Consider the following 13,701-nt stretch of genomic DNA (forward strand, 5'->3'; position numbering starts at 1 on the left):
TAATATTCTCTTTGCCATATGTCAAAGGAGCAACCTTTGCTTAATTCATAGCCCAAACATTAGGATTTGTGCAGTGGCACTGCTGCTTGGACAAGATTTGCTGAATTTCTCGTAGCAAGGGCTTGCAGCTGGTGTCTATGATAAGAGTTTAAAACATTTCTCTCCTTAATCCAAATTAGCAAATGACTTGCAGGAGTCATTTACTTACTGGCCTCTCAAGTAAACTGCCTGTTACTAAACTAAGCTTGTCATGTGTGACAGATGAAGGCAGTCCCCTTCTGGGTTGCTAAGACTGCTGCTAAGGGCACAGGGCTCCACTTCGTTTTGGCCTCGCTTTGAAGTAAGTCTGGTTTCCATATTGCCCACACGGGAACAGAATCCTGGTGGAGATGTCCTCAGACATCTTTCTTCTTCCTTTATTTTAGGTTGGTAGGGGTTTTTTTGGGTTTGGGGTTTTTTTTAATTTTTTTTTTTCTTAGATCACCAAAGCTTGGGCTAGCTAGGTGGTCATTTCGCTCCCATTTCTTCAAAGTTGGAGCTACTTTTCACCTAGCTAAAGTTGTTACCATCCCTCAGTTGTTAAGTCTGGGCTACAACTTACACGTAACACACACTCTTCATAATGACTGAGAAATCTCTGCCTGTTCAATATTTTCTATGCAACAAGTTTTACTAATATGCTGAACTAACCATCACTCAAAACTATAACCAAACTGTGACCTTAAATAGCTAGCTCTAAAAGCTTGAAAAACAAACAAGTGTGTTTTGTAGAAGATCATTTACACATAAACCAAACTAACCAACAAAGCCACAAAATTACTTTTATGTGTAAAAGTAAATATGAGTCTTACGATAAAATACTAAAGAATATGAAAAGGAGGGATTAGGGCTGCCATTCTTCTCACACTCAGAGCATGCATGGCAAACTGTAGGCTCATTCCAGCTAACCTGTGTTAAATATGATATATGCAATGGTGTGCAACCGCCTTCAGTGTAACTTTTCTAAAATCCCTGTGTAAAATTTTCTCCTGCTTCTCTTATGTTCTTCATGTTTGTGCTAGGTCATCTGGGACAGAGTTATTTAGTCCTGCCCAGTTCTAGTGAACCAACACCCAGGTCACAACCAGGCAGTAACTACAAATTTTGCTGGTGGTTTCAAAGCATTAACTGATGGAAACACAGTCTTAGTGAGCTGACACATGTGATTAGAATTACATTGGCATTATTTCTGTTCAGGATCTTTAGGGTAAGAGAGAAGTGAATCCAAAAGTTTAAGCACACTCTAGCCCTATGTTGTTTGTTTTTTTTTCCTGAAGTGTTTATATTACAGAATAAAACCATCTCCCTTCAGCTATATTCAATAAGACTATTGAGAAATGTAATCTCACACCACCTTCCCACAAGGCCTTCCAGGATTCTTTGTGAAGCAAAACTCTTCTGTTCCCACCCCAAACTTCTTGAGTTCCAGGTATATACATAAAGATGTGGTTGGCCTGCAGAAAGGCTTGTTTTCTTTTTCTAAGCCAGGGTTGTGGTCTATTAAAAACTCAGGCAGACCGATTGCTCTGTGAATGTCTTTTGGTGTTATTCTCTCTCTAGTGAGGCTCAGCCTTCTGGTGTGTGCACGTGTCTGTGCATGGCCAGAACTTCAGAGCAGATTTCAAGCCAATCTTGTGGCTTGAAAGTCCCAGCCCTCAGTCCACCTCCCTGGAATACGGCTATAGGTTATTGAAGTCCGGTGGCTAGGCAGTGGCAACAAGGGGAGAACTGTCAGCTTTAGTTGAGTTCGGTGCTGAGCACAGCTGAAAATCCACTTTACTGGCACACAACTGAAAAATACCCAATCTTTTTATAAGAACAAGCAAGCTGGCTAGTTTGTTCTGGGACCTTGACTAAGTTTGGTAGGGAGAGTTGCAGCTCCCATTTGACTCTAAAATATTATTCTGTGATCATCAATATCAGAAATACACACCAGCAGTCAGGTGTGATTTGGACATAGTTTGGCCATAAAATGGCATTTCTTTTGAATAAGGTATAGTTCCCAGCAAAGTCTTGATCTCATTCTTTTGGTTCTATGTTCATGCCATTCCAACTGTGAGAAAGAATTCTCAGGGCAAAATTAGGGTAGCATGGACAAGCATATACCAGATGAGGCATAAATTTTTCTGGGACAAAGTTAATTTTCACAGATATTTCAAACACAAAAAATTTGTGATTGGAGGGAACATCTCAAGGTCATCCAGTCCTCCTGGAGGTCATCTGGTCCAAATCAACAAAGTGCATTTCTACCTGATCAGTTCTCTGCATCATAGACCAACTGGATTTTTTATGTGGTACTCAATAAAAGAGACCAGGTCCCTGCATGACTGAATTACTGATCGTTGAAAGTGTTCTAAATTCATCTTTTCTTTTTCATTTGTTTTAAATACACTTATGATACAACAGAGTGGGAGAATCTGGCAAGATGATCATGATGCTCTGTCTTTATTACTGCATAAAAGAAGTCCAAGAACTTCTCTGCCACCACCAAGCCAAGTCTCATGGTCCCCTCCAGAGCATATTTCTCTTTGAGGTGGCCTAATCCAGGGTTAGGCAGTGAGCTAGCAGTGGGGCAGGGTATGTGATCAGGGTCCAGTCTTGTGTGTCCTCCCTCCTTCCCCTTTACTTGGCAGTATAGATATGCTCATAAACAGTTGGTGAATTCCTTTATTCTTGTGGATTACATGTGAGCTATAAACAGGCAAAGGTTGCTTTTACCTACCTTTATAGCTCTCACAGTCCTTAGGACATTTGGCCACACATCCATTTCCAACATAAAACACATCATCTTGAAATGATCCACTTCACAATCCCTGAACTGCTCCAGTAGCTGCAGATGCAGATGCTCCAGCCATCTCTTTTTCTTCCTTACTTTTCTGTTTTTCACTCTAGACAAGACAACCACAACTCCAAAGTGCTCCCAATGTGGAAAGGAGCACTTCTTTACCAAATCCAGGCATTTACAATATGGTACAAGTAGGGCAAGAACTTAATGAATGACCCGTATCCATTTATCAGAAGGTTAATCGGTGGTAACTCCATAGTCAGGAGATGAGGTACAGAGATAAAAGAGTTCTGGTGCAGGCCTTCTACAGAGTGTTTTGCAAAGTTTTATTATTAAAATACAGAAGCCTGTATTTGGAATAGATAATATATGCAGATAAACTTCTCAGCAGCTGATCTGAGTTCTATCAGTTTGAAGGCATTTTTAAAAAGCAAACAAACCTGAAAAAGACCTCTTGGGATTTCTTTTTATGTTTTCTTAAATGGTTTATCCATTCCCATATTTCCCATCTGCTGAGCCTAACAAGTGGTCTGAAAAGTGCACCTGGCTCCAAGTCTGAACTTCAGAACGGGCTTTCCAGAAGACAAACCATGAGCCCAAATTCACACATCATTTCCAAAGTAACCCCATTTCCAAAACATCAGATCTATGCTAGTTACCTTGTACCTTATTTGTATCAAATTACCTACTTACTTGTACAGCAAATGCCCTGAGGAAAAAAAAAAAAAGATTCACAGTGACTCCAAATTTATCTTCAGCCTCCGAGAACAGAGAAATGTAAGAAGGACCCAGCAAAGAACTGTATGTACTACCTTCTATAGCACAGTTGAAATCAAGAGAAAGGATCGCTGAATCCTCTACAACACCTGGCATATAAAACCTTACCTCCCTCAAAATCCACAGAGATGCTCATGGAGCTTACCTGCAGAGCCTGAGAAGTAATTAAACCAAGCAAGCTGATTCACTGTTTTCTGGCTACATGAATTCTGTGCTACTGCATGATTCTCCACAGCAGTGGTTCAAAACAAAAGCAAAGTTGGCTTTGTCAAGGGACTAACGCATCTAGCCAGGATCCCTGTTGCATCCAAGCATTTTAGAATCTCGTTTTTTAGAATTTAGAATCAAAGTAATGCAAAAAATTCTGCATGCTTCTGTCACAATGTGCTTCTCCCAGTAAATGCCACACCATTCAGTGGCAGCAGATCAGCTTGTCTTATGGATCTGTTTCTGTGGTGCCATGGCCTTGCGAGGGTGTGCACCCTCCTGCAGCTGGGGGATGCTTGACGGTATTGATGGTGCTTCAAGTGTTCAAGTTACCCTGAGCCTTGAGGACACAAACAGGGGATAACCTTCATATGGGGAAATATTGACTGAAGAAACACTTCTACAGCTTCTGCTGAAAAACATATCCCATGGTAGATACCTCATTTTGAAATAAGGTGATTTTGTTATAACTGTTCTTATCTAATATGAATGGTTACTCTGCTCCAGTCAGAACCAGGGCAGAATAAATGAAAACAAACCGTATTCCAAAGATAGGCATTCACTCAGTTTTACGGCTACCCTTCAGATTGAAGCACATAATGCAGATTAATTCCCTGGGAAGGACAAGCCTGGACTTTACATGACAGTCTGGCTGTGGGAAAGGCCCTTTGTCTCTGCCTCTGGTGCTCCTGGGGTGCTGAAGCAAACCAGATGTTTTCCACCAGGACAGCTCATGACCAGGTGGAAGAGGAGCTGACAATGTGCCAGCTTGTTCTTGCCCCTTCCAATCTGGAGTAAAATATTATGGTTTCTGGGCTGGATAACCTAAGCAGGGAAACACCCAGTGCTTCACCTCATCCTGCCTTGCTCTTCTCAGTATGGCCAAGGTGATCCTTGGCAGCAAGGAGGTGATTCAAACCCTCCTGATCACCTGACTCAAGGCAATTCACCACAAAATGGGAACAAACATGAAATCTGTCACCTGTATTGCAAAAGCATGTGATGACATTTGTAGAGGAATTTATAGAGGAAGGAAGGAAGGTTAATTAACATTGATAATATACAGCTGTGGGCTGGCTTCAGGGGCGGTGGATAATGTGCAGCTGTGGCTGGTTCCTGCTAAGTAGTTAAATAGCTCTAAGGGGTGTGGAAGAGGAGCAGCCAATGAAGAGAGACCCAGAAGAAGCAGAGAGAGGAGAGAGAGGGCTTGTGTGTGAGAGTGCTCTGGATGTAGGAGAGACAAGGGGAAGGATGCAGCAGAAGCAGGGTGGACTGGCCTGAAGGGTATGAAGAAACAGCACAACCAGTAGATGAAATCTTGAAACATTGTGGGGGATTGGTGGCTGTGCCGGGGCCTGTTAACCTGGTATGGAATGGTAAAAACCTTGTTGCAGCTGGCTAGTTCTGAGAGTGCTGCAACAGGCATTGGTGAAAAATGACCAGTGGGTACTTGCTTCAGGAGACAGAAAGCACATTGTGCCTTTGATGAAATGTCACTTAAGAAGAGAAAAAAATATACGTGAGACTTCACTTTCTCTCCATAACATGACTGGCAGCTCTGTAACTTTGTCAGCTTTCCCATGTACTTAAAATAAAAGGAATATCTTCTTATGGTAAGTAGTACCAAATGCAGATGACTCTTACACTAAATTGTGTCTGCCTGAAGAGGAGAGTTATTATGGTGCAGCACAGAAGATTTATTATGTGGTGACTTCTTTCCTGAAATTAGTGTCTGTCTTTTGTTTTAATCCTTGTGTATATAAGGGAAATAAAGTCATAAGACATTGAGTACTTCTACCTCTTAAGGACACTCTGTGTTGCCAAGGAGAAAGCTCAAAGTTTGCATAACAGCAAATGACAGAGCAGCCTCAATTTTGCAAGCATGTAGTAATTTTGCTGTAGCTGAAAAGTCCAAAAGGAAGCCTCCTGTCATTTCTAGCACAAATCACTTGTTTGTGTTGCTTTTTGGCACACAAATGCAAGGAGAAATAGTAAGGTACTTTTCAGCTCGCAGGCACTCATTTCCTTCTCTGAGGCAGCAATAATCATTGTTCAAATTAATCTTTAAAAACAGGAAGCTTTATCGTTATGATTTTCTAGCAACCTCACCCTTTCTTGTGAACCTGACCCTGGCTACGAATAATCTGCTTTGATTCAAGCACAGCTACTATAGGGCTGAAGTGCAGGTATTTCCTATTTTGCTTTAAAGTATATATGGCATGTGCTTAGAAACAGCCCTCCTCAGGGTGATTCATCCAGCCCTGAGCAGGAACACTGCTTAAGAGAGCTTTACAGAGGAGACTCATGTGTTATAACGTGCTTTTGCTTATGTTTTATTTCTGTGGAATAGAGGGAATGAAGTGAGACCTCTTGCACTGGGGAAATATTATCTGAGAGGAAAGCAGCAGGAAAGTGCTGAGGATGAATTTGCATGGACCACAGTGCAAATTATGTTTTTTGATGTATAAGCAACAAGTAAATGCCTCTCCTGGCAGTACTTAGCAAAAGGGTCTCTATGTAGAAGCATAGCAGCCTCACTGCTGCGATGATGTCTTCAGCTATTTAATCCTTTCTTGAATGGATCCTTGACAGCACATACAGGGTTTGACACATACAGGCTTGGTGGCGCTCACTGTTTGCTCTCCAGGAGAGAAGTTGCTAGCCAAGCCCACTGCCCAACCAGCGCCACCCTGCAGTATGGCAGGCCTGAGCTTGCTGGGGAGTGCCACTGAAACCCCCAGCCCCACTCTGTGCTTCTGCAGCAGAAATATCCTCTGAGATGCCCTAAGCACTGGGCTGCCCCATGGGAGTGCTTAACCTCTCCACTCCACAGGCAAGCTGATGCCCAGCTGCTGAGCCCCTGGGCCATGTTAGCCTGGGAGATAGCTGTCATCGCTTTTGTCTCGGGCTTTTGGCTTTTGCTGGCTGTGAAGTAATCCTGGGGTGATGATGGCAGAGGAAGGAACATTGGCCCGGGTGCAAAACACTACTTAGACTGCTTTAACCCCAGGAGGGCTCAATGAACGCCTCTCTAAACCAGTCCAGTGAGCAGGCATTTAAACAGCTAACAAGGAGAGCCAACAAGAAATAATTTGGAAAGAACAGTAAACCAGGTCATTGTAGGTTTACAGTTATCTTCAGTTCCAGTAGAAAACAGCATATCTGACTCTACTTCTTGCAGGTATTTTACTGCTTTCTTTAAGCAGGCTGGAGAAAGGTAATGGGAGGGAGTCTGGCAACTTAGTTTCCATGTTGCCTTGTACAATTTTGATAATCCTAAACCTCTTGTTTATCCTGGGATCTTTCCCCTATGTGTCCCCCACCACAGCATTGTGGCTGTTCAGAGGAGTGCAGTGCAGATATACAAGGGTCCAAGAGCAGCAGCTCCTAGCATGATACATGCACTGACTGAGTTACATTGAGGTCAATGTACCTAAATGAGGCGCTCTGGTTTCCAGTTCCAGCACTGGTGGCACCCTCTTTATGACATGGTCTGGTCTGTCATTGTGGCGTGTCTACTCTGCATAGACATCAGCCAAATTAGCTGCAAAGCCAGAAGCCAGGGCTGTGTTGCAAGCAACTGGTCTACCTTGGTAAAAACTGCTCTTAAGGTCACAGCCAGTTCCTGAAACAGCTGTTAAGATCCTCCTGCAAGCTCCACTCACTGACTGCTGTCTCTTGGGGGCTGTTGTCTGCACTGCCTCCAGTGCTCAGTCCATCCTTCCCCTCCTGCTGGCTGTGGCCCTCAGGCCCTTGCCTTTTGCTGGCACCTCCAAGGAAGTCCCCCTGCATCTCCAGCAAAGGGCCATATGGATGCTCACCAGCCAGGCTGCTCCTGGTACCTTCCTGAGCGCCTCCACGGAGCCCTGTACGGTATGGGCTCGCTTAGGTCCCCTGCGCACCCCGGCGTGCCCAGAAGTGTCTGGGGAGCTGTTGAGGAAGTGACAAGGGCTGGCTGCAAATATAGGTTGTCTCAGCTGTGAACTTGGCAGTCAGGAACTGCAAAAGTTTTTTGTGGTCTAAAGCAGCATTTTCAGTGCTTTTTATTCTCCGGGGTTTGTTTTGTTTTGGACACACCAGAGATCACTCATAACAAATGAAAAAAGGGGAGAGGAGGAGGATTTCTCATTTGCAAACATAATGCTCTGCTTCCGGCAGAGGAGATTTTGCAAATCTTCTGCAAGGGAAGCAGAAGATCACCACGGAAAGTGCACCAGGCTTTACACCCACAGTACCTGTGTGACAATGCCCAGCTGGCTGACAGGAACAGGCTCTCTCAAGCTTTGTTTCTGCTTAGTGTAGCCAGGAGGTTTTGAACATGTCCATGTCACACCCCAGGAGGATGTGTATAACTGCATGACACAGGGCAGAAAGCGTTTCAGAGGGCAAAGGAAGAAAAAGGCTCTACAGACTGAGAAGGAAACTACGAGAGCAAGCAAACTGGGACAAGAGTCTAAGCTCTTTCCCCTGGATGCCTTCCCAATCTGTGACTTCTCATTATTTGATTATCACAAGAAAAATCTAAACAGCGTACTCCCTGATCGCTGAATAAATGCTATCCCATAACATGGGCCGTACTTGCATACTTCACATTTTTATTGGTTCATATGGGGCCTGAACACTCTGGTAACATGTATGAGACAACTGTAAAGAGCTAGAACAGCTGAGATGTTGCCTATTGCAACAAATCAATCAAGACAGACCAGGTCAAATGTTTCTTGATATTGCTTTTTATATTTCTATTTTTATATTTCTGTTTATTATAGGTTTAATGAATGTAGTGCCCAGCAACCTCATCTGTGGTGTCTGTTATGCATGGCTCCAACCAGAGAGCTTACTGAAGGCTTTTCCTTGTCTCGTTAAGCAGCAGCTGTGTAGAAGATGGACATGGATGATCAAATAAGAGAGAAAATGAGGCAACACTGCGCAACAAGCACAGCAAGCTGAAGGTGTCAATTCCTTGTTGCAGTTCACCTTTTTGTAGGCAACACAGCAAAGGTCACTTTTAAGTTCATATTCAAACTGCTGCACAGTAGCCTGCTTTGAGAGAGTAGTGGATCAGTAGTGAATGCGTGCTGACTCAGAGGAGGCATGGGAGGCTGGTGAGACTGGGATAAACCATATAGGTCTCTGGTAGTGAAGATGCGCAGCACTCGCTTATGTAGTCACACCAGGGTGCAAGTGGTGGGATGTAGACAAAACGGTGTGCCAGGAAAAAAGCAGGCCATGGTTAAATCTTACAAGACAGGAGGCAGAAGGGGTTATGCCCCTAAAGCAGAAGGGTAGGCAGCTGGTGACAGTTTGGGAGAGAGAAGCAGCAAGGGATAAACAGCCTCTTTCCTCCCTAGTTCTTGAGGTATACAGTGATGATTAAGATCTGAACTGATTTATATGGACTGAAGCTATTGCTGTCTCATTTATCCCAGTTCTTCACAATGTACCCCCCTTCTCACACCCGAGCCATCACTCTGCTCTTATTGATCATGATTTTGCATAAGGAACAGGCTGACTTTCCTTCCCACCCACACACACTTGTCAGGCTTTTTGTGTAAAATACTGATTATTAAATCCTTGGGCACCAAATTTCTTGGTCTGAAATACTCCAAGCCACTCTTGACAATATTCTTCTCTCTTTCTAGCCTGCAAAGCACTCAGAAAAGTCATATGCAAAGCTAGCTTTATTGTAGCTAGTGCAGAAATTTGAGCTTTGCATGTGGTATGAATCTCAGTAAAGTTTTCCATTTCTTCATTCAACAGGAATGTACATGCACAAATCCTAGCTTTGCACATCAGGTGTTGTACATGTGTCAGTCAGGCAAATGCAAAATTGCAATTCTGTCTAAGAAGCAGGATACAAGCAAACAGTGTTAATGGCAATCCCCTGCGCTACTGTTCTCACATATCCTTGGCAGCTTGTCCCTCTCATAATACCATGTCTTTCATAAAAGAAAAAAAAACAACCTTCCCTTTCTTTTTCTGAGGCCAAGGTTTGGGCTACACAGAATTCAATCCAGGAAATGCAAGAAGGATGTGATTTTTTTAAGCGGCATTAACAGGTAGTGTGTAAGCAATTAAATCATTATCACAGCATTTAAGCCAGTTTAGTGAGTTGCGTAAAGGGAGTAGGCAAGAAAGAGGTAGAAAAGATACGGTTCCTTTCATTTTTTGAACAAACCTAGAGCTGTATTCCAAGCTCTTTAAGGAAACTGAGTAGTTACTGATTTTATGAGAACACCTGAAATTAAAAAACACTTACAAATTCTGCCTGTAACACAGCCCAAGAGAAGAGAACGGACCCAAGAGAGGCTGTTCATGATGATACAGGTCGCCATTTTTGACATGGGTAGGGTTTTGCACCCTGGCTGTCCTGCTCCACACATGTTACAGCTGAGAACAGTGGTCTCCCTGCCTCCTCTTAGTGCCTTGCTTCCTCATAGAACAAAACAAGTGAAATATTCACCATACCAAAGGAAAAGGTTAGCTTAGTACCCTGCAGTCAGTACTGGCACAAGGGAGGGGAGAAAAGGAAGAATGAATCCCCCTTTCAGCATCAGCTGGCTGTAACATGAATTTGCACCCTGCAGTCTTGCCCACGCCTGCCTCTTTGTTTCCTTCAGATTGTACAATCCATTTAAACCGATTAACTAATGGGATACAAATTCACAACGTACCCATTCATCAATAAAGCCTGTAGTAAAAAAAGCATTTTAAACTCCTTCTATCACCAGCTTTGCCAGTGAGCTTGACTCCAGCTCAGCTTGGTGCCCTGGTGCCCTGTGCCAATGTATGCCTGCTGCTGGCAGGGGCTCTCTGCACTCCCACCCAGTCCCACCAGCTCCCTCCTCCCCTGGGTACAGTCCCCGTGTGGGTGCTCCTGCAGTGGGGGGCTGATGTAGCTTTTGCGACCCCAGCCTCAGCTTGCCATGCCATCACACAGGGAAGGTGCTGCACAGAGCCCAGGCCTTCCTCATGCTCTCTTTCTGCCTCTTCATGCTATGGCCACCAAAAAGGAAAGATGTCTTGAAGACAGGGAGAGACAGAATGGAAACAAGGATGAGATGGATTTTTCCTGGTCCATCTCAAATTTATTCTACACTCCTCACTTTGAGAAGAACTGATCTATCACATATTCCCTCAGCACTCTGACTAGGCTTTTGGTTTTGATTTAAAATAACCACAACTTAAACTAAATTAAGATAGCTACTAGATTTTTCTCTTTTTTCCTTTTAAGAAGCCAAAATAGATGAAAGGAAGAGTTAGTGTCAGGAATTTTTCCAGATGAGTTTTCTTTTGATGTTGTGGTGCAGTCTATATTTATTAATGATATTTAATACCTGCTCTCAGTTTAGTGTTTGTTGTGTTTCTGGGTTTTATTATTATTATTATTTTATACAAGTATGATGAAGGGATTCTAGGGTTAGAGTTGTGTTTCAGTCCCCTCAGTTATCCTGGAAAGATTTCTGGCAGGCTGGATAGGAAGGAAATAGAAGGTTTAATGACATCAGGGCATGGGTTGCTGATACCAGAACATGACCTGTTAATATACAGCAATCAGTAAAAGATGCGTGTATGCTTTAGAAGGAGAAGCATTTCTTATTCTGAATGGTGAGGGAGGACACACGTGCATGTTGTTTCTTTCAGAAAAGCTTTTACTCTGACATTATCAAGAGGAGAGATGGAACCTCAGCAGACTCACTTTTAAGCACTGAAGAAACCAGTTAAGTTTCAGAGTATTGGCATCTTTTTTTTGAATTAAAGATTGCTCGATATTTTTATCCTCCAAACATTTTTTAGCATCCAAATTTACTTTAGGTGGTTTCCCCAGGCAATTAAGTAAAGAAAGCAGCCCAGTACTATTCATTTGTCTTTATCTTGCTTCATGCTGTGCCTGGTGGCAGAGTGTTGTCCTTCAGTTTCCCATGTTTTTTCATGAAAAATGAGAACACTGAATTCTTCGCTGGACTGCAGTTGTGTTTGTTTTTGCAGATTAAAATCCTATTTCAGCACAGTGTTAGCTTTGGACCCAGCAGCTAGTGTTAGCATGGTGTAGGCTTGGCTGCTACATTTCTCCAGGTAAAGCACAGCTGGCAAGCGTTAGATATTCATGTCCAAAATAGCCTTTTCTATAGCACAGCAAGCAGAAAAAAGTTCAGGGATTTTCATCTACCACATTTGTTGCGGTGGTTGAGCTCGTAACATTGCTCAGTGTTCAAGAAGGGTGAGGATCCCTGAGTGCTGCTAGTGGAGGGTGGTATCAGCAATTTTCAAAGAAGAGCGGAGAGGAAACACACACTGAAGGACAAGAAGAGAAAATGAGTGGAGGAAAGAGGCAAGGCAGAGGAAAGAAAAGGAGAAGCAGGCAGAGCAAGACAGAGAAATAAGTAAAAAGAGTGATGTGCTGGAGCTGAGAAAGCAGAAATGGAAGTGAAAGAGGGGGTGTTCTGGAGGGACAACCCACACCAGCCCAGCCACAGTAGGTCAGCACTCTGTGTGATCCTTCAGCACAAGCCCAGAGGAGTGGTCTCTCTCCCAACTGCTGCTTAGGGACACCGCTGTGCCAACCGGCCACCAAACAATTCTGGCCTGCCCTTCTCAGTCAGGCAGAGCAGCATGAAATGAGGTCCTCTGCAACAGAGAGTACACAAAATAGGGTAGGAAATCCCTCCTGGCTAAGGGAAATAGCCGGGAGTCAAATATGCAAAATCTCAGAGCTTCCCATCACTGCTGTTATTTATATCAGTCCTGATCCATTTTTATGCTGAAGTAGCTTCATGTATGGCTTCCCTAGTCGGCTGAAGCTAAGAAAAAAATGAAACAAACAAAGGGTAGCACTTCCCCACAGTCAGTAGCCTCCCATTAAGTAACCAGCTTGCTGGGTAAGAGGTTCCTTGTGAAGTCATGGTCATTTGTTATTTTCATTCTGCTATGTCAGCCTTTCTGGTGTCTGTGTCAAAGAAAAAAGTCAGTTGCCTGAAACAAACTCCAGTTGAACTGAAGACTGAACTAGCCCTACCAAAAGCCTAACAAGTCATTTCCATATCTTCCCTATTTGTTTTCTAGTCAGGAAAAGTCCCCCTTAGTTTGCTGAATTTTCTGAATTTTCAGTTCTTGAGCTGTAAGTTTGGAAGCATTTTTTGTGGGTGGTTTGACTTGCTCTTTTTATTTTGTTCCGCTTTCATTCTGTGTGGCTACACAGAGTGCCAGGGCAGAGTGGACAGGAGTGCACTCTCCTGGCCCATGCACGTTTTCACATTGGGCAGAGGTAACCTAAAGAGTGAACTCTCTTCTGGAGCCCAGGCTACACGGCCCAATATTCAGTTACTCTCACAGGTGTGGAAGTTGTTAGTGAGGCCAGCGCTGCTTATTCTGAAGTATTTGTCAAGTTGTGCTATGTGAATCCAAAGGGACATCTGGTCTGAACTTCTCTAGAAATGCTTATCTCTAAGCGGATTCAGCTCATTTCTTTAATTTCTGCTTTGGTTTTGGTCTGCCTGGTCTCCATGCCACCGCACCACTGGGGCAGCTTCACTTAGAGCAGAGCTTCCTTTTGAAAGATGATGATTCATATGCTCCTACCATGACTCTCTGCAGCCTTCCAGACAACTGCTTCACTTGCCGAAAAAACCCCAAACCAGAAATAAGAAGTTCATAGCCAGGTTGTTGGTATTGTAGACTAAAGTAACACTTAACAAATCAATCATGCAGTCAGCTTACACATTCTCATTTTGTCCTTGCAAAAGTTTTGTAATAGCACTTTTGTTAGGCTATTCGGTGCTCTTACACCACTTCACAGGTGGGTAGCTTCATCTGTCAGTGAAGGTACAGAGCAGGATGAAGCATCAATGGCAAACACTAAACTTTTAATTCAGTAACTCATTTAATGGCAAGAGTGT

Source organism: Falco naumanni, chromosome 2 (assembly GCF_017639655.2).
Source record: "Falco naumanni isolate bFalNau1 chromosome 2, bFalNau1.pat, whole genome shotgun sequence".
Lineage (NCBI taxonomy): Eukaryota > Metazoa > Chordata > Aves > Falconiformes > Falconidae > Falco > Falco naumanni.